The 20,485-nt window shown below is 42.9% G+C and overlaps 1 long non-coding RNA gene across 1 annotated transcript; it reads right to left on the reverse strand.

Annotated features, from left to right (window-relative positions):
• Window positions 1–15,716: 15,716 nt before the first annotated feature.
• Window positions 15,717–20,026, reverse strand: LOC123602359. The gene is made up of 2 exons (XR_006714457.1): window positions 19,941–20,026; window positions 15,717–16,224 (listed from the first exon to the last, which is right to left on the reverse strand). It is a non-coding gene; the product is annotated as an uncharacterized LOC123602359 (long non-coding RNA).
• Window positions 20,027–20,485: the final 459 nt, after the last annotated feature.

The raw sequence follows: 20,485 nt of genomic DNA on the forward strand, positions 1-20,485 counted from the left end.
TGAACCCATAAACCATAAGATCATGATCTGAGCCAATGCTGGACACTGAACCCACTGAGCCACCCAGGTGCCCCACAAGTTTTAAATTTTAATGAAGCATCACTTAGCAATTTATTTGCATGGACTGTGCTTTTGTTGTTGTATCTAAAGAGTCATTGCCAAACCCAAGACCACCTAGATTTTTTCCTATGGTATCTCCTAGGAGCTTTATAGTTTTGCATTTTACATTTACATCTATAATCCTTTTTGAGTTAAGTCTTGTGAAAGATGTGAGGTCTGTGTTAGAATTTCTTTTTTATTTTTCTGCATGTGGATGTCTGGTTTTTCCAGCACCATTTGTTGAAAAGACTGTCCTTTTCCATTGTATTACCTTTGCTCCTTTGTCAAAGAGCAGTTGACTATATTCGTATGGGTCTATTTGTGGGTTCTTTATCCTGTTCCATTGATTTATTTGTCTACTCTTTTGCCAATACCATACTGTCTTGATCACTTAGTTTTATAGTAAGCCTTGAAATTGGGTAGTGTCAGTCTTCTGACTATAGCCTTCTCTTTCACTATCGTGTTGGCTGTTGTTCTTTGCCTTTCCGTATAAAATTTAGGATCAATTTGCTGATAGCACATGTACACTCTTTGACATTCACAATGGTTCTGACGCACAGGTATGGGAAATGTCATTTAATTTACCCATTCACTGATGAGCTGCCTGAGCCCTGGGCAGTTAGAGATTTGCCCAATGTCACGCAAAGACTCAAATTCACGGCTTCTGTTGCCAAGCCCCCCTTGGGTTTTCCTCACTATTGTATGTCTAGATACCAAGATCAATTATGTGTATTTACTGGCATCAAAATGAGTTGATTGTCTAGTGCCTACCTGGCCTGTGTGCAAATCAGTCCCCAGTATTTATCAGGGACACAGGTCTACCGCACAGCAGCCTGATTACAAAGCCACCAGCAGTGTGGCACGGCTGGGAGACTGACAGCTTGTGGTATGCAGAGGGCTGGAAGCGAGGAAGCTGGCAGCCTGATGTGCCCAAAATGAGAGTGGTCAAGCTGTTAGGATGCGGCTGCCTGCACCTGCCTTCAGATACCAAACTCGCCTCATGGGGACTATCACCAAAATACTAAGAGACCAAGCAAATTGCCTGCAGTAAGACAGGGCTATCCTTTGATTTAAATCCCTGGCTATTTCACAAGTACATCTCTAAAGCAGAGTGGAGAATTATCCTCTTGTGTCCTATATGACATATGATACACTTCCCAAACCAAGTCTTAAAAAATTGATTTTTCTGTATTTGTTCTTATTAGAAAATAATACAGGTTTTAAATAAGAATTCAAAAGCACGGACAACTCCAGGAAGAAAAACAAAATCACATCTGTTCTTATCACACTGAGATCACTCTATTGCCAGTTTTGGAATTTTCTTCTAGCGTTGGTTCTGTGCATTTATCTAGTGTCTGAAGATTGTTCTCTTTAAATACTTTTAATGTATTGTTTTTCACTGAGCCCCCCATAACTGAATGTATGTGTGTCCAGGTGTTTGGTTATATCTTACCATGGGTGTTTCCTGTGACATTGCGTACCGCATATCTCATGAATGTGACTTCCAGTGCTTGTATTATATCCCATCATCTAACAATTTGCTACTGTTAGAAAATTTGCTGTGACCATTATATTCTCAAAGCACAGCCTTGTGCATATGTATTCCTCTATACCTCTGATTTCAAAATTGTCCTTCTGAAATAAGGACAAGGATGCTTTTTGTCTTAGGAGGCAGGCTTCTTTCTTCCAATGTTTTGTGTCAGTTTTGTCAAAACGTGTGTTTTTAAACACATTAATGCCATATTCTTCCCACTGTGTTCACATCTGAGAACAACGTGAGACACTTATCTTGTCTCTTTTCTATCCTTTTTTTTTAATCCTTTTGGTTGTTCTTAGCCAGACATAAGTATTTTTCCCCAGTTAAAATAGCAGTGTGGGATAGTGGCCTTTAAAAGGATGTCCTCAAATGAAAGCTAAACCAAAGAACTGTCAAAAAAACACAACCGCATCCAGACCTGTCACTAGTAAGGACCTGCCAGCCAGAATTTGCCAATAGTTTAGATGCTTCTTTGCGTAAGGAATAAATGAGAAGACCCCAAAGCTTTCTCTTCCAGTGCCAAGAAATTGGATTTCCTCATTTTGAAATTTACAAATCTAAATGCAAGAAAATTGTAATTAAATGGGAAAAAAACCAATCCCCCCCATGTATATTTAAATATATATTTGGGGGGCGCCTGGGTGGCGCAGTCGGTTAAGCGTCCGACTTCAGCCAGGTCACAATCTCGCGGTCCGTGAGTTCGAGCCCCGCGTCAGGCTCTGGGCTGATGGCTCAGAGCCTGGAGCCTGTTTCCAATTCTGTGTCTCCCTCTCTCTCTGCCCCTCCCCCGTTCATGCTCTGTCTCTCTCTGTCCCCCAAAAAATAAATAAACGTTGAAAAAGATAAACAAGTAAATGTATATTTGGGTGAATGCTTTCTTTTTCCAATTTAGTGACATTTTTATGCCCAGTTTATCAAATCTGTGCAGTCAGTTGCACGGACTCATTGAAATCACGTACACTAAGCCAACTATATTTTTATGGCAATATTTAAACAAATCATATGTATATGTATATGTGTATGTATCATGTCATATATACATATAATTATATATACATATATATACACATATATACATACATACACGCACACATACACATCCTGTCTTAGAATCGAGTAGGTGATTGGTTTACTGGTATAATTTGAGTCACCAAAAAGCACACCAACCTCAATATACTTCCCCACAGGCCCAGTTACTCCATACTACTGATTCATAAAAATATAGTCCTTATTACAAGAAAACTACAGGAGCACCTTGGTGGCTCAGTTGGTTGAGCATCCGACTCTTGGTTTCGGCTCAGGTCATAATCCTAGGGTTGTGAGATTGAGCCCTGTGTCTGGTTCCATGCTGAGAGTGGAGCCTGCTTAAGATTCACTCACTCTCTCTCTCTCTCTCCCTCTCTCTTCCCCTCTTCCCCCCTTGTGCATAAGTATGCTCTGTCTCTCTCAAATAAATAAAATGAAATAAAAAAAGAAAACTTTAGACTAAAATTCCTCATGCATAAATTCAAAAATGCTAAAAAAATATTAACACAACAAATCTAGCAATATAAAGCATAATATATAATGACAAAGTGGAGTTCATTCTAGGAATAGAGGTTAGTTTAACATTTGAAATCAATCATTGTGTTCCATCCATCATGCTAACAGAACAAAAGAAAAACACAAATGATTATCTCAGTAGACAAGGAAAAGGCAACTAGCACGATTCAACATTTTTATTTACGATAAAAATTCCCAGAAAATGGAATAGAAAGGAACTTCATCCATCTGATGAACGGCATCTATGAAAAACCTACAGCTAACATCAAATCAGCCAAACTCTGAGCACTTTGTTGCTAAGGTGGGGCCAAGGCCAGGAGGTCTGCACCTACTATTTGTATTCAACATTGTACCAGAGCTCCTAGCCAGTGCAAAAAGACAAGAAGAAGAAAGAAAAGACCCAAATGTTGGAAAGGACAAGGGAAACATTCTCTATTTGCAGGCAACGTGATTGTTTATGCAGAAAGACCTAAGGAATGGAAACAAACAAAAAAACTGCTAGAGCTAAAACATAAGTTTAGCCAAGTCTCGACATACAAGGTCACATGGTAAAAAATTAGTTATATTTCTATATTCTAGCAACAAATAATTGGGAAAATTTTCAATCCATGTATAACAGTGTCAAAAATAAATAAAATATTCAGGAATAAGTTTAATAAAAGACATGCAGAATATTCATGTTGAGAGTGATAAAACACGACTTGGGGAAGATAAAGGAATCCTAAACAATGGAGAGATATATCATGTTCATGGAGCAGAAAGTCAATAGCATTAAGATGTCACTTCTTCCCATACTGATTTATAGAGCCAATGCAGCGTCAGTGATAATACCAGCAGGCTGTTTTTTAAAAACAGAAAATGACAAGTCCACTCTAAAACTTATACGAAAATTCAAGGGATCTAGAATGCCAAAACAATTTTAGGAAAGATGAACAAATCTAGAAGACTTATACTACCTGACTTTAAGCCTTATATAAAGCCACAGTAATCCCAGCCAAGCATAGACAAAGAGATCAGGGGAAGAGAGTCCACAAATAGACCTATACTTATAAAGTCTGTTGATTCTAAACAAAGATGTCAAGTAAATTCAATGGGAAAAGGCAAGTTTGTTCAGTAAATAGTGCTAGAACCACTGAATATCCATATAGAGTAAAACAAAGAGATTAACTGTGAATTATACCTTATGCTGGACACAAAAATTAAACTGAGGTTGATTGTAAACCTAAATACAAGAATTAAAACAGTGATATTTTTAGTAGGAAACACAGGATAATATCTTCATGACCAGAAAGTAAGCATATAGACAGGACACAGAAAGCAATAACCATTAAGGAAAAATATGGGTGACGACAACTTCATCAAACTGAAACAATGATGCTCATCAAAAAGAGCATCATTTAAGAAAATGAAAAGGCAAGCTACAGACTGGGGAATACGTTTGCAGAGGACTTATATCTGGCATACCTACAATGGAATAAAAACAGCGTCAAGCAAGAGAGACAAATACTGTGTGGTCTCACTTACATGTGGTATTTGAAAAAACAAAAATGAAAGAACAAACATCAAACTCCTGGAAAAAGAGAAGAGATTTGTGGTTACTGGAGGCAGGGGGTGGGAATGAGGGGGACGTGGAAGAAGGTGGTCACAAGGCACAAACTTCCAGTTATACGGATAATGTTAAGAAAGTCCTGGGGACGGAGTTATAACATGATTTCTACAGTTAACACTCCCACAGAGTGTATCTGAAAGTTGCTAAGAGAGTATGTCCTAACAGCTCTCATCACAAGGAAAAAAAAGCATTTTCTTCTCTTTTCTTTTGCATCTATATAAGATGGTGAATACTAATTAAACCTATTGTGGTCATCATTTCATAGTTATCTAAGTCACATCATGATGCTGTACACTTTAGACTTACCCCTGCTGTGTGCTAGTGCTATCTCAATAAAAACTAGGGGAAAAAAGGAGCAAGCAGTCCACTGTTTTTAAATGGGCAGAAGACTACACAGACATTTTGAAAGAAAAATACGTGGGCCAATAAACCCATGAAAAAATGCCTAATGTCATTTGGGATTGGCAGATTAAAACCACAATTAGATAATCCTATATATCTGCTAGAATGGCTTTTAAAGAGATTGACATTACCAAAAGTGGGGAAGAACTGGTGCTCTGACACATTGCTAGTGGGGATAGACAACTACTTAGGATAAGTTTTGACATATGTGTTTGTATGCGTGTGTGTGTGTGTGTGTGTGTGTGTGTGTGTATATATATATATATATATATATATATATATATATATATATATGCAAAGTTAACTCTATCATCCATCTATCATCTATCTATCTATCTATCTATCTATCTATCAATCATCTATCTTCACCCAGCACTCTTTCTCCTATTTATTCAAGAAATATGTGTGTTCAAAATGACTTGTTCAACTTAATTTACAATACTCATTAAGTGGAAATGACCCAAATGCCCACCAACAGTGAAGGGATAAATAAATTAGGCTGTGTTCTACAATAGAATCCCAGGTAGTGATAAAAGGAGGTGAGCGGATAAGCACAACAGTGTAGGTGAATCCTATGGGCATTACGCTGAGGCTAAGACACCAGTCACAAAAGGGTCCGTATTGTACGGCTCCATTTATATAATATTCTAGAGCCTGGCAAAACAAATTTGTCTAAGGAGGAAAAAACATGGCAGTGTTTCTCTGATTTGAGAAGGTCAATGAATGATCGAGAAGAGACATAAGTGGGACATCTGGGGAGAACAAAATTATGATAGAGATGTGGGTTACATAGGCATATCCTTGTGTCAGAATTGTAAAGTTAAGATTTATACATCCCAAGGTATATAAATTTTACTTTCAAAAAAGAACTGTAAGGAAATCAGTATTCAACTGGGAATATTTGGCAATAAATATACAATAAGAATGGCAAAATGTTAATAATTGCTGAGGCTGGCTAATGGGTACATGAGGGTTTTTGTACGGCTTTGTTTACACTGGATATGTTCTATACTTCTCATAATAAAAAAAAAAATTAGAAGTTTTGAGCCCTTGCTTTCCCAGACTGTAGTGATGTAAGGAGGCTAGCCAAGGGAGTTGAATTATAAAAGCAGTGTTTGGTCTAGTAGTTTGTGCCTGTGTTGGCCAGTCTGTTGACTTCTGGAATACAGTTTTAGGGACCCTACTCACCTCCAGATAAAACTCACATTCTTCAAATATCATCTTTATCGGCATTAAAGGTGGTAATTTGCTTTTCGTCTCCCTCACTCTTCCTTTTTATATTTTTATTTTTTTAAATTCTAGTTACTTCACATACAGTGTGATATTGGTTTCAGGAGTAGAACCCAGTGATTCATCACTTCCTTACAACACCCGGTGCTCATCCCAACAAGTGCCCTCCTTAATGCCCATCCCCCATTTAGCCCATCCCTCCACCCAATTGCTTCCCTCACTCTTTTTTTTTTTTTTCTAGTTCAGAAATTAGTTCGGAGAAAGGAATGCATTTTATTGGGCCTGTTTGGTTCTGTAAGAGTCCTATTACTTCTGCCTGGTGGACTGGCCTTGGTATTGCCCAGGGCACTTCGTGTTGTCAATACCATGCTTCCTGAGGTGGGGAAGGGATCTCTCCTCAGCAGTGTTGCTTTACTTAGGTTTCCCTAGAGAGTAGCTTTGTTTTCCCATTTGTTTATAGCCCCCTCTGTCAAGAAACTTGAGACCACAAAGGACCTACCTCTGTGAGAAGCTACACAGCCTCATGTTCAAAAGCATCTTTCTCCCTGGCCCCTCGTCCAACCACTATCTGGTTGCCTTCTTACCTCAGGGTGAGTTCTTGGCTCTCCTGGACCCTCTTAGATGCAGACAGTGATCTCTCTCTCTTTTTTTTTTTTTAATGTTTATTTGTTTATTTTTGAGAGAGAAAGAGGGAGAGAGAGAGACAGCACAATCAGGGGAGAGACAGAGAGAGAGGGAGACACAGAATCTGAAGCAGGCTCCAGGCTCTGAACTGTCAGCACAGACACGGGGCTTGAACCCAAGAGCTGTGAAATCATGACCTGAGTCGAAGTTGGTCGCTTAACTGACTGAGCCACCCAGGTGCCCCAAACAATAGTTTCCTTTTGGTTTGGTGTTTAATCCAGTTGTCCTAAGGCCGAACCATCTGTCTCCAGCTCCTCTTGATAACTTCTCCCAGTCTACCTTGGGTCCTTATGCAAATAGGCCTTCAAGTGGCCCATCCTGGAATGTCATCATTTCTTAGCTGAATATATGGATAAGGCTTCCTTTTCCATGATAGAATTACAGCTATATAAGAAACAGAAAGGACTTCTCCCCACCCAATGGACTTTGTCAAAGAGGTTGGAGGACTTGTAAGGATCCACACCAGGAAGGAGCATGTGAGGACTGGGATTTGGATGCCCTAACTCCCCATTCAGAATCAAAAGGCTTATCTACAAAGATGTTTGATTAAAAAGCTTATCTGTGAGGATTTGTTATTTGAAAGAGAGGAAAGAAACTCAATGCAAACTAGTTTAAACCCCAAATGACATTTATTGGAAGGTTAGTGAGTAGTTCCCAGAATCTCAAAGAAAGATCTCTGGAATCAAGGACACAATGGACACCACAGGGACTGGACCCTTGACAGCCTATGTCTCTCCTCTCATGTTACACTTTTCTTTCAGGGGTAGGTCTCCAGAAACTTAAATTTTTTTTAATGTTTATTTATTTTTGAGAGAGAGAGAGAGAGAGACTAACCACGAGTGGGGGAGGGGCAGAGAGAGAGTGAGACATAGAATTGGAAGCTGGCTGCAGGCTCCGAGCTGTCATCACAGAGCCTGACGCAAGGCTCAAACTCAGGAGCTGGAGATCATGACCTGAGCCAAAGTCGGACCCTCACCCGACTGAGCCACTCAGGCGCCCCCACAGAAATTTAATACTAATTATAATGTCCTTGAGATTGCAGATGTGTTTGAAAACTAGAGAGGGTTTACAGTTATTCTTATAAATTCATCAGAATTACTTACATTGCAGTGCACAGAGTTTTTTTCCTTATGAGTATGATCTTTGGAAATTGGCTATGAAAAATCATCATAAAAGATGGCTTCTTGATAATTGTATGTCGTTCCTGATAGCAGTCATTGCACTGATCTCAATCTGCCTTACGTTGGTTTATCAGATTCCTCCACGAGACAGCCTCCCTTCCAGCTTTGGATAGACCACCACCCTTGAGTATCACTGCATTTTGTTTACGTACTCACCAGCCAAGAAGCTTACACTGAACGTCACTTTCTGTTGTTCCTAAGATGATTACGACAGGTAGTTTTTCACATACATCCTGCTCCACCAACCTACCTCTTTGGCGTGTGGGGGAAGTTGGGAAGGCGGTCATGCACAGCTTGCTCGACCCCTGTGGGCTGTGTAAGAGTGCTGGAGCCTGGAACATCCCCTTACCTGGAGATAAGGAGACTTACCAGCCTCTGCTGGGCTTACTCTCTCATTTGGGAGAAATCTTATCCTGTTCCAGGCTTGATGTGTACTCCTTTGTCCTGCTTAAATGTGCATTTCACATGGCAGTGTGCCAACCCCACATCTGTTCCTGAGGGGAGAAAACGGGGTCCTTTGCTTGCAGCACAGGAGGATATATACAGATCATCTGTCTGCATTGGCTATGGGATGAACCCATGTGGGGGACCAGTGCTCACTGTGGAACCCGATCTTGCTCTGTCTCTTCTCTATGTGAATGAACACGTGTGTGAGTCATGTCTTTCTTGGTGACCCCAAAACCTGCAGACCATGTGGCAGGTTGACATCAGGACCGCGGTTCCTGGTGGTGGGCCTCGTTATGCTATTTGCTATCCTCCCCTCAGTGTAACAGCTACCCTGGCGGGGTAACAGGTGTCACTTGCTCAACAGGGTAGCCTGTTGAGAGTGTGTGGGATATGCCTTCCCTCTCTCGAGAAGCACTATCTTTTTTTTTAAGTTTTAAAAAATGCTTATTTTTGAGAGAGAGAGAGAGAGCACAAGTGGGGGAGAGGCAGAGAGAGAGAGGGAGACCCAGAATCTGAAGCAGGCTCTAGGATCTGAACTGTCAACGCAGAGCCCGACGCGGGGCTCGAACTCACGGACTCCAAGATCATAAACTGAGCCAAAGTCAGACACTTAACTGATCCACCCAGGCGCCCCTTGAGAAGCACTATCTTAAGAACATATTTGTTGTTTTACTCATTTACCAGTCCTGGCCCATAACAGATGCTCGCACATGTGACCAACTGAATTGGCCTGTAATAAACCCTACCTCTAAGGTCCTATTGTACAGCCCTCAAGAGTAGCAGCCGTGCTCCTAGACTGGTTTCTATGGCACCTTCTCTAGGGACAGAGGAGGTTTATCTCAATCCCTGCGTCCCCAGGAACCAGGGTGGCTCATCTGAGGCTGCTAGCCTCTAGCCTAACCACCACCGATTCTCCTGGAGTTGGAGCCTCTGGACTTCGGAGGTTCCCAAACCCCTCACCTCAACTGCATTTTCTGTGACAAATAAGGCTGCGTTTTGTTCGATTTCAGCCAGGTTCTGATCTAGTAGCCCATCCAGAAATTTGGCGTCTGTACTTAGGAGGATAATGACCTGCTTTGGGGGGACAATTCTTACTGGCTTGTCCGGTAAATTAAAATGAGAGGGGCTTGAAACACCTGGGGACAGAACTCCTTAGGGTTTTGTCATGTAGACAGCCAGTTTTGTGTCCGTACATCCCCCATTTCTAACTCAAAGCTGTCTTCCTTCTTCCTACCACACACGCATGACTTCCTCGCCGGAACAAATCACGGAGTCCGTACATAAATGAATTGCACAGGAAGACAAATAAAAATATGCTGTTTTCCCTGCTCGGTGCAGATGTCAGTCGGCATCCAAGCATTCGGAGGATGCGATGGATGTTGCATACACAGAAAAGTATGCTGTTAGTGTATTAGCTAGGGTGACCTATTCTTTTAGGCTCTTCAGAGAAGTAAGTATCATTTGCAATGGCTTCAGTCGCACGCTTGCTCTGTCGTTTTGTGTAATTAGGGATGGCCGTTTTCTCGAGGGGGGCAGAGATTTGGGCTGGTGTTTCTTTGTCCCCTCCCCGTGCCCCCACCCCCAGAACAGCTCCATTTCTCTAGCCCTCAGAACGCTAATGGCCTTTGGACAGAGTCAGGCACTGAAGCAGAAGGGGCAACATGGAATATGAGGGTAACCGAGCAGGGAGACAGGCCCAGATGACATGTGCAATCAGGTCTGTGGACGGAGGAGAGCTGAGTGACAGAGCTGTTTGCTGAATGTCCTACCTGTCCGTCACCTGGTGTCAGAGGCCCCCTTGGATATCGGCCTCTTATTTTTTCCCCAGAGAACAGAGGCCCTACTGACGCGAAAGCTTATGCATTTGGACATGTCAGAAGAGAAAGTGATGAAATAAAAATTTTCCTGCCGCATGGGGTGAAGGGATTTTTAAATGTGTAGTTGTTTTGAGCATTTGCCTCTTTCTAGCACTACCCTTTTATCTACTGCTCCTAGAAATGACTTCATTGAGCCGACTCTCCTCTCGCCCCGCCACAGGCTGTTTTCAAAGCCCGAGCCACACGGCTTCGCTTCATTAGCGTCTTTGTTTGTGTACCAGCATCATTGATGATATCAGTTATAGCTCTGGGAGTTTGGTTTGTTCATACATTAGCCGTCATTAGGAACAAACAGCAAACAGCTTTTCTCGGGAGCAAAGCCCATTTCTGCACTGACAGAGCCTAAGAAATAGAGTTCCTCCTAGGTACTCTTTATGCCTGACACCAGGCTTTCTCTTACACCAGCTCCGTTATATTCTCCTGAGCTGGGGTGATGAATCCTTACACCAGTGGAGAAAAGGTTGTTTATAAGATTCACAAGCAGGATGCTTCTCACTACCAGGACCTAGGAAGTCCCAGACTTACCGTTGTGTGACTCAGATGGATCACGTTGTGACATCATGGACAATCTTATCTGTGGCATCCTGAGACTAAGTGAAGTCTTGGTTGTCAACATTTCAATTCACCCAGTGAAATTTTTTTTAAGTATGTATTTTAAGAAAGATCTTTGATCTGCTATCTAATCGATGATGGATTGTGACAATGAAAATCAAACCACTCTGTTGCTAACATTTGAGGGCTGTAATTAAGCACAATTCTAAGTAATGATTACTTTCTTGAGGGAATTTCCTGTGGTTTTATTTGAGTGCCGACAGACCAGCTTCTGAGGAGTTTAAGACCTTGGATATGCCATCACTGAGTCAAGCCCTGCACCGCATTTGTTTCCCCAGTCACCCAAAGGTCATCACATTGCCAGGCAATTCATCGATTCCTGAATTGTCAGTCCTTTCTACCAACTAACTCCTATTTGCTTTCTGTTTGCTTGATTTCTTAAGCTAAGACCACTGATAAACCAAAAATAGCTCCAAAACAGCAGATTCCATGAAACACACAGAGACATGGCCGCATATCTACTCCCTGTCTTTCCAGTATATCTTTCATCATCTGTAAATGGTGATGGAACACTTTATCTGTGATCTGAACTGTCCTATTAATAAGTGACCCAAAGGATTAGCTATGTTTTTGTAGTCTGATGTCTCCTATACCATAATAATGACAGGAACAAGTCTTCCTTCTGCCAACAGACCACATCTGTTTGACCTCTTCCTTCTGTGTGGTCCACACAGATCACTGTGCCTGGTGTGGAAGAAGTCCTTCGGGAGCACATTCCCAGATCTAGAGGAAAGCCCGATGCCATGCAGAACTCTCTTTGCAATTTACCAGTTGCTGGAGTAGCTACCTTCCCCATGAAGAAGCTGGTGCTTGGGGACAAGCAATGTTTGTGTTCTCTGTCACAATATCACACCCTGGTGGGTGTGATATCTGCCACTAATTTGCAGATTTGTCTTTCCCTGCAAGGCTTGATTTTCTGAGGTTATCTGATGCATCCTAGATTTGATGTCGACAATTCAGCTGAGCTACCAGCAGGCAAAGGTGGTCTAGACCAGGACTTAGCAAACTTCTTCTGCAAAGACGGATAGTAAATATTTTCAGCTTTGTGGGATATATGGTTTCTGTTACAACTACTCAGTTCTGCCGTTGTAGCGCAAAAGTGTCTACAGATAACGAGTGTGGCTGTGTTGCAATTAATTTTATTTACAAGAATAGGCAGTGGGCTAAATCTGGCCCATGGTATACATACAACATGTCAGTCCCCGCTCTATAAGAGTTGTCTCTAAGTTTTTTAATTGTGTATGCTATCCATTAAAACAAAACACTTTTAAGTTTACATCCCCTACAGCATTCATATGAATAGAACTTTAAAAAAAAATCAATATAGGGGCATCTGGGTGGCTCAGTCGATTGAGTGCCCAGCTTCAGGTCAGATTATGATCTCAGGGTTCAGAGTTCAAGCCCCATCTGGCTCAATGCTATCAGTGTGGACCTTGCTTCAGATTTTATGTCCTCTCTTGCTGTCCCTCCCCTGCTTGCACTCTCTCTCTCTCTCTCTCTCTCTCTCTCTCTCAAAATTAAAAATAAACATTAGGGGCGCCTGGGTGGCTCAGTTGATTGAGTGGCCGGCTTCGGCTCAGGTCATGATCTCGTGGTCCGTGAGTTCGAGCCCTGCGTAGGGCTCTGTGCTGACCGCTCAGAGCCTGGAGCCTGCTTCTGATTCTGTGTCTCCCTCTCTCTCTGCTCCTCCCCCACTCATGCTCTGTCTCTCTCTCTCTCTCCCTCAAAAATAAAAACATTAAAAAAATTTTTTTTAAAATAAACATTAAAAAAATATGATAGAGATGCTATAATGCTTTCAAGTATAATTTTTATTATAACTTCTTATTATCACTACTTAAGAGTTAAGAAGCAAAAGATTTAAGATTTTTAAGATTTAAGATTTAAAAGTGCAATACATACCATGGTCTAGGTTCCCAGTTAGTGACACTGGATTTAAACTCCTAATTCAAACAGTCTTCTTGATAATTTCAAAATTTTTTGGCTAACTTGTTAGACCCAACTACATCTTCGTCTTATCTTGTAATGTTGCTGGCAAAGAATTCAAACTATGTCATATTTTAACAGACTCATATTGTTTGCTCTGTACTAGGCACTGTCCTGAGTGTTTAAAAAATATTAACATATTTAATTTTCATAAAAGCCCTGTTGGGTGTGTACTCTCATTACCCCCTTTTCACATGTTTGAAACTGAAACATAGAGAGGTTAGGTAACTTGCTGAAAGCTACGCGATTCTAGGTGGCTGGCCCCAGAACCCTTATTCCTATCTACTGAACTCAGCTGCCTCTCCCACTTTCTCCTATGCCCTTCTACTTTTACTACTGCAAGAAAAATTCAGTCTACACTTTCTCTTCAGGGGTATTTTAAGTTCCTTGTCTATTTAGGGTAAACAACTTAAGGGAAAACTGGGTAATGTGGTCACTGTTATGGGCTACACACTGAGTTCCCCCAATACAGTCAAGTCCTACCCCCCAGGATGTAAAAATGTAAACCTCTTTGGCAATTGGGCCATTGTAGATGTATTTAGTTAAGGAAAGGCCATGCTGGAGTAGGGTGGGTCCTTATTCCAATAGTCTGGGGTCCTTAGAAGAGAAGGGACACAGACATACCGGGGGAAGGGAGCTGGTGACAATGGAGGTGGAGATCGAAGCGATGAAGCTACCAGCCAAGAGACAGAAGGGCTGCCAGCAAGGAAGAGAATCTGGAAGAGGCAAAGAAGGGTCAGAGGCAGCATGACCCTGCTGACATTTTGATTTTGTATTTTAGCTAGCAGAAGTATGAGACAATAGATCTCTGTTGTGTCAAGCCACCTAGCTTGTGGCTTTGTTATGGCAGCTCTAGGAAATGGATACTCTCATCATGTCCGAAGCTAATGGAATGTCCCCTTTGTGCACCAGTAACCCAATGTGCCGCTTTTCCGAAGTTCTTTTCTCAAGTAATAGCAGTTTAGTTTACAATCTTCTCCATCATACAAGCTAGAAACTTGAATTTATTACACTCATCTTCACCCTTCACACCATACGAACCACCAAATTGTGTTAACTCTATCCACTCCTTCAACTTAACATCTTGGCCATGATATCAACTTCCAGAGCAATTTTTTTCTTCACTTTTTTTTTTTTTTTTGAGAGAGAGAGAGAGAGAGAGAGAGAGAGAATCCCAAGCGGACTCTTCAATGTCAGCACAGAGTCCCATAAGGGGCTCAATCTCATGAACCATGAGATTATGACCTGAGCTGAAATCAAGGATCAGATACTCTACCCACTGAGCCACCCAGGTGCCCCTCTTCACCTTTCTGGATTTTTAAAATTAATTTATTTATTTTGAGAAAAGCAGAGAGAGTGTGAGTGCACTGTTAGCCCAGAGCCTGGTTTGGGCCTCGAACCCATGAAGCTGTGAGACCATGACCTGAGCCGAAACCAAGAGTCAGACGCTTAACTGACTGAGCCACCCAGGTGCCCCTCCTCTTCCCCTTTCTTATATTTCCAATGAATTCTTATATCTGCTACGATGATCTATCTTATTAAAGAACTTACAGTAACAATAGCTACCCTTTACTGAGAGATTCCCTTGCACCTGGAAGTAGGTTAAGCTCTTTCACATGTATTTGACCTTCACATTAGGTGGTGATGACTGTCATCTTCATTTTAGGAATGCAAAAAGTGGTGCCCAAGTTTGCGAGTTTATCACATGTCAGAGCTGGAATTTCGAGGCTTACTCACTCTGCCATACTCCTTGGAATACACCACCGCACCTCCTTAAGATGGGAAATCCTGGAATGGCGTTCAGGCCAAGCCTAAGCTATGTCTCCAGGCTTATTTCCCTGCACGTTCCTCTACAACCCTCTGCCCCAGGCACACCAGGTGACTCATCATTCCCTGGGCATGTGGATTCACTTTCCTGCCCTTATGGCTTTGGTTATGCCTTTGCCTCAGTCTAAACACCCAACACTACCCACAGCCCTTTGCCAATGCCAACCTTACTGATGGCTTCTTTCTCCAGCACGCTAAGTCAGGATTACCTGTCCCTTCCACTGGATTGCCTGCTTCGGCAATTTACACGCTAGCTATTTACATGTATCTTTCTCCTGTGGTCTCAGTGGCCTCCATTCAAAGACTAGGTCATTTAATTCTGTCATTGTTTTCATCCCATTTTTGTAACAGTGCCTAAGTAACTGTTGGTCTGAATGGCTAATAACGGCAGTAGTAATCATGATGGCAATGTTAGCAAGTCTTTGCTAGCCATTAATACTCAACAGTTTCAGGGGTGCCTGGGTGGCTCAGTCGATTGAGCGTTGGACTTTGCCTGAGGTCATGATCTCACCGTCTGTGGGTTCAAGCCCCGTGTTGGGCTCCATGCTAACGGCTCAGAGCCTGGAGCCTACTTTAGATTCTGTGTCTCTTTCTCTCTCTCTGCCCCTCCCCCACTCATGTCTGTCTCTCTGTCTCTCTCTCAAAAATAAATAAACATGAAAAAAAATACTCAACAGTTTCAGTCATGTTTGAAAAATACAGTTTTTAAATTAAAAACATTGTAACAGTTTTTCTTTTCCCACAACTGAAATTTCTTAATCTGTTCACCTATTTTGATGGAATATGAGAAGCTTCACTTGAAATACCGATGCATTTCTATCCAGTCTGATGATCTGTGTGATAGATTCATTTATTATGTGGTAACATCAAAATCTGTCCAGTCTTCTGCAGAAATGAAATGCTTCCGAAACTGGGGGGAGGGAGGATGGATATCCAATTTGTTTCCTACTCTGCAGAAGATATTTCCTTCGTTCCTGGATCTTGAAGCAGGTCTGCTCTGTGAGAGATTTTAGGTCATGTCCCAGCTGGTTTGGACCTAACCTAGGACTCAGTTACATTTCATGATTGGGGATCAAACTCAGTTGAAAACAGTTCATGCACCTCACTGCTTCCGCTGTCCCGGCAGCTTAATCCCAGCCTTCAATTATGGTGGAGTCTCAGAGAACTGACATAAGATCAAATTCCATGCTTCTGGGCAAGCGGAAGGAACCCAGAGAAGAAAACAGAGAAGAAACTAAATGAGCCCCATGGGAGATCAACCCTGAGTGGACATTCTGGCAAAACGGCAGAATAACTTTCTGCTTAAATAAGAAACTATTTAGAAGTCAGTTACGTGTGAATGATTAACAAAAATAGTTGTCAGTGCGGGTGCCTTCATAAAGAACAGACTGCAGAAAATGATTGGGAAATAATTAAAACAGTATATCGCACAGAGAAATGTTATTCAAAAAGCCTCTCGGGTTCTTTAATTTTTTTCCAGGCGCGAAAAATATCCCTGTTTCTGCCCATAATTTGAAATATCTAGAATGTTGAATTTATCGACAGAAAGTGTACTTACCATCTAATCAGAGAAATCTTAGAGGGAAAAGAGTGCGGTACACATCATAGGTCCCCTAGAGACTCAACTGCTCATAACTCTGCATGAATGGGGGGAAAGTGCCATATTCCCATTAAAGAGCAACACAGTTGGTTAAAGAATGAACAAAAAGCAGCATTTCTTCATTAGTGTCATTGCAGGAAGCTGATGCTCTGAAAGCTGGAGGCCATCAAATGGGATATTGCAGCAATAAAACAGAATGAAAAAATGAAATGCTCCATTCTCTTGTCAATCTCATATGCTTGTCTCTTTCTTGTTAATATACCAGGCGCTACCCTGGTAAGCTAATGCGTATTTGCAGTTTCGTTTTGTGCTTGGTAATTGTGCTATGGGCACTTACTCATTTGACAGAATTTGCTTTAAATGAAGGAAACTGGCAGGTTGGAAGAAAAAAAACCCCGATGTTGCCAAATCACCAATTAAGGAAACTGCCAGAGGGCAAACCGGTGCTGAGACTGGTATCTGTAAAGATGATATAATGATATTGCACTGCAAAAGACATTTTGAGGAGCCACTTAATGAAGGACAGAAGAGAGGTGGATTACGGGGCGGCTAAGATCGACGACTGCCAGATTTAAACCACAAAGATAGATACGACAGGGTACAGCCGTTTTTGCCGTTTTTGTCCAAGATTTTGGACCTCTAAACAACAAATATATCCAACTGTGATGCAGTTGACGGGAAGGCTGAATGTTCTTCTGTAAACAGGGGAAAGTTGGACTCATAATCCACTCTCTTTAAAACTCCTTATTCGGGGGGCGCCTGGGTGGCGCAGTCGGTTGGGCGTCCGACTTCAGCCAGGTCACGATCTCGCGGTCCGTGAGTTCGAGCCCCGCGTCAGGCTCTGGGCTGATGGCTCAGAGCCTGGAGCCTGTTTCCGATTCTGTGTCTCCCTCTCTCTCTGCCCCTCCCCCGTTCATGCTCTGTCTCTCTCTGTCCCAAAAATAAATAAACGTTGAAAAAAAAAAAAAAACAAAAAAAACTCCTTATTCGGAAGGGATGTCACCTTAATCGGCAGGAAGGATATTACAATGAAGTCATAATCCTGGCCCACCTTCTTGGACCTCGGTCTAGCGAAGGAATAGGCACACAGGCCTATGATGCTTCGAAGGATGAAGAAGAATATTCCTCTTTCTCCATTGAGTCACCCATCGGCCGCCTATAGGTATCAGGGTGGCCTTTCTGTCTCTATGTTCCTCACTCTTCTTCCCTTCAGGAAGTATCCTTGATTTGGTTCCATTTCTCCAATTTCCCCCCAGGACCCAGATCCATCTGGCAGTAGGGGTGGGGGATGTGGAGGGTGGTGAGGCGGGGCGGGGGGAGGACAGCATTCAATCCTGAATGTCTGGAATTGCTAAGAGGCTTTTCATTCCTTCACATTCATAAAGACAGGTATTTTCTTTGGTTTTGCTACTGTGATTGCTTCTCAAGGATAAACTTCCATGAGTTATTACATGAACCCCATCCTTATCTCTTTCCTCTGTTTTGCTGAAGATCCCCTTCCAAGAAAGGATACAGGAGGAAAAGATGAGGGAAGAAAGCCCCATCTTGCCCCGGAGGACACACATGGAAATCATGGGGTGAGCCAAGTCCTGAGAAATTACTGAGAACCTGAGGGTAATTTCTGATGAATTACTGAGAACCTCTGCTTTGTGTGGTCACCAGTCCAAAGCTCTCGTGTCGTTAACTCTGCTCTATACTAACTAGTTCCCTGATTTGCAAGAGCTGCCCTAAATCACCTAGCCCTTGCCCTGAAATACCAAAAATATCCCTCCGTGATTTCCCTCCCCTGAGAAACCGCTAAGACCGTCAACATGGTACTCCCCTGAATTTCAGGAAGTCTAACTTAGCTTTGCTTGATTGAAAGTTTCTTCTGGTGGCCCTTTTGGGGATTGACAGAACAATTCAATAATTTTCCATAACAACAGATGTCTCGGCTACTTGGTAATTTCTGTAGTCATGTGGTCTGTGCATAAACACTTGCTTTTTCTTTTAATGTATCTGAGGATAAGACCCAGAGATACAGCAATAGCCATGACTGAAAGGTCATGCATCTTAAAACACTAATAAAGCATTAAAGGAAAGTGTTCATCTGAGCAGTGCCCAGAGACCTGAGGGGGTGGCACTGATATTGTAATAGACGAGTTGAGATTTGGATACAGATAGGAGTGAGGTTTTGTAACCTCACCTGAGTCCCTGGGCTCTATAAGCTAAAGTTCCTCCTAGAAAAAGAGCTTACGTCATGTCAGTGCCTGGGGATCAGATACACACTGAATTGTCTGGCAAACTAGGAGTGGAAGGATGCACTAAGGGAGCCAAACTACAGAGAAGGGCACAAAACTTCATCGTGAGATGAGAGGACATAGTGAATGAGCATCTGTGTCCAGGGTCAACAGGTATATGCAGCCCTTGGTGCTTGGGCCTACCCACGCCCCGTCATCCTGGGGGCACACCACACTCGGGGAAGTATGCACAATGGAAAGAGCCCTCTCACTGGGTTTAGCAACCCCTGGGGCCCAAGAAACCCTGCTGTGGTTGTTCCCCACAGGGAGAGAAACAAAAAAATGTTTCTCTGGCCCCACCCTTGGCAGATCAGAGGGTCGAGGCACAGAAAACTGGAGCAACAGGGGCTGAGTATTGTAACCTCGCAGGGCAGGGACCCACCGAGGGGGTGGGCCTGAAACATGAACATATGGAACCCCTTGCCCCACTTCCAGAGACTCCCAGAAGGGCTTTGGGGCTACAGTTTTACAAGGAACCGGGATTATTTTTAGGAGTTATCCAAACCAAGAATGAACAAGATTTCGGTATGAATCTTAAGGAACCCCAAGCTTGAGCCCACAGGTTGATGATGCTTGGAGAGATCCGAGTCACATGGTACAAAATCACTGATTTCCTGGAGGAGTCTTGGTGGGAAGGAGGTGGCCGGGGGGGTGGGGGGGTGGCTGTGCGTGCCGATGCAAGAGATGACCGAACATGATTGTTGCAGTCTGGACCTCTTTGCCCACTGAATTCTTAATCTCCATAGACTGATCATGCTGGGGAAGCAAGTGGTCAAAAGCAAAAGGTGGTCTAGAATAATAGAAGCCAGTGGGACCTGGAATGAGTATAGGAACACACTTGTGGCCGAGATCCACAACCTGAAATGGCCTGTTAAGAGGGTGTTATCACCATGTAGGATTCTCTATGCCTGCACACATCCACTCCCCGTGGGCTGGGGACCCAGGAGGCAGAGCAGTTATGACCTCTGTCTCTGCGCCTGAGCGTAGGGAAGAGGAGTTGAACACAGTCTGTGTTATCTTGCATTTACCTCTGTTGGCTCCACATACTGATGTTAATGACCTGTCCCAGGTCTTCCAGGGCAGTGCTCCTTTAAAGGGTCTGCCCTGCTGGCCTGGGAGGATGGTAGGGAAAAGGAAAAGGGCGGAGGAACCACGCCAGTGTTACTGCTCCCATGCTAACCCTCAGCCAGTTGTGTGCCTTTGAACGAGCCCATTTGTCTCCCTTATGTATCTTCTTCGTCGACTATAGAAAAAGGAACTAATCCCTACACTCTGTGTGACACACTCTGCCCTTCTTCTATAGTTCATGGACATGTAGCAAGACACAGTGCTGACAGGCTGTCCTACCTTTCCCCACCTTCTCTGATGAAGATGTGACAAAGTTCTCAACAGTGAAGTGTGATGGGAGTGATGGGTCCAGTTCCCAGTGTGGTTTCTTGAGACCAGACCGGGAGGGGTCATAGGCTTTCCCCTTTCCACTTGCTGCAACCCAGATGAGGTACCCTCTCAAAATTAGAAGAAACAAGATGGAGGGGCATCTGGCTGGCTCTGTGGGTGGAGCATGTGACCCTTG

This window comes from Leopardus geoffroyi, chromosome D1 (assembly GCF_018350155.1).
Source record: "Leopardus geoffroyi isolate Oge1 chromosome D1, O.geoffroyi_Oge1_pat1.0, whole genome shotgun sequence".
Taxonomy (NCBI): Eukaryota; Metazoa; Chordata; class Mammalia; order Carnivora; family Felidae; genus Leopardus; species Leopardus geoffroyi.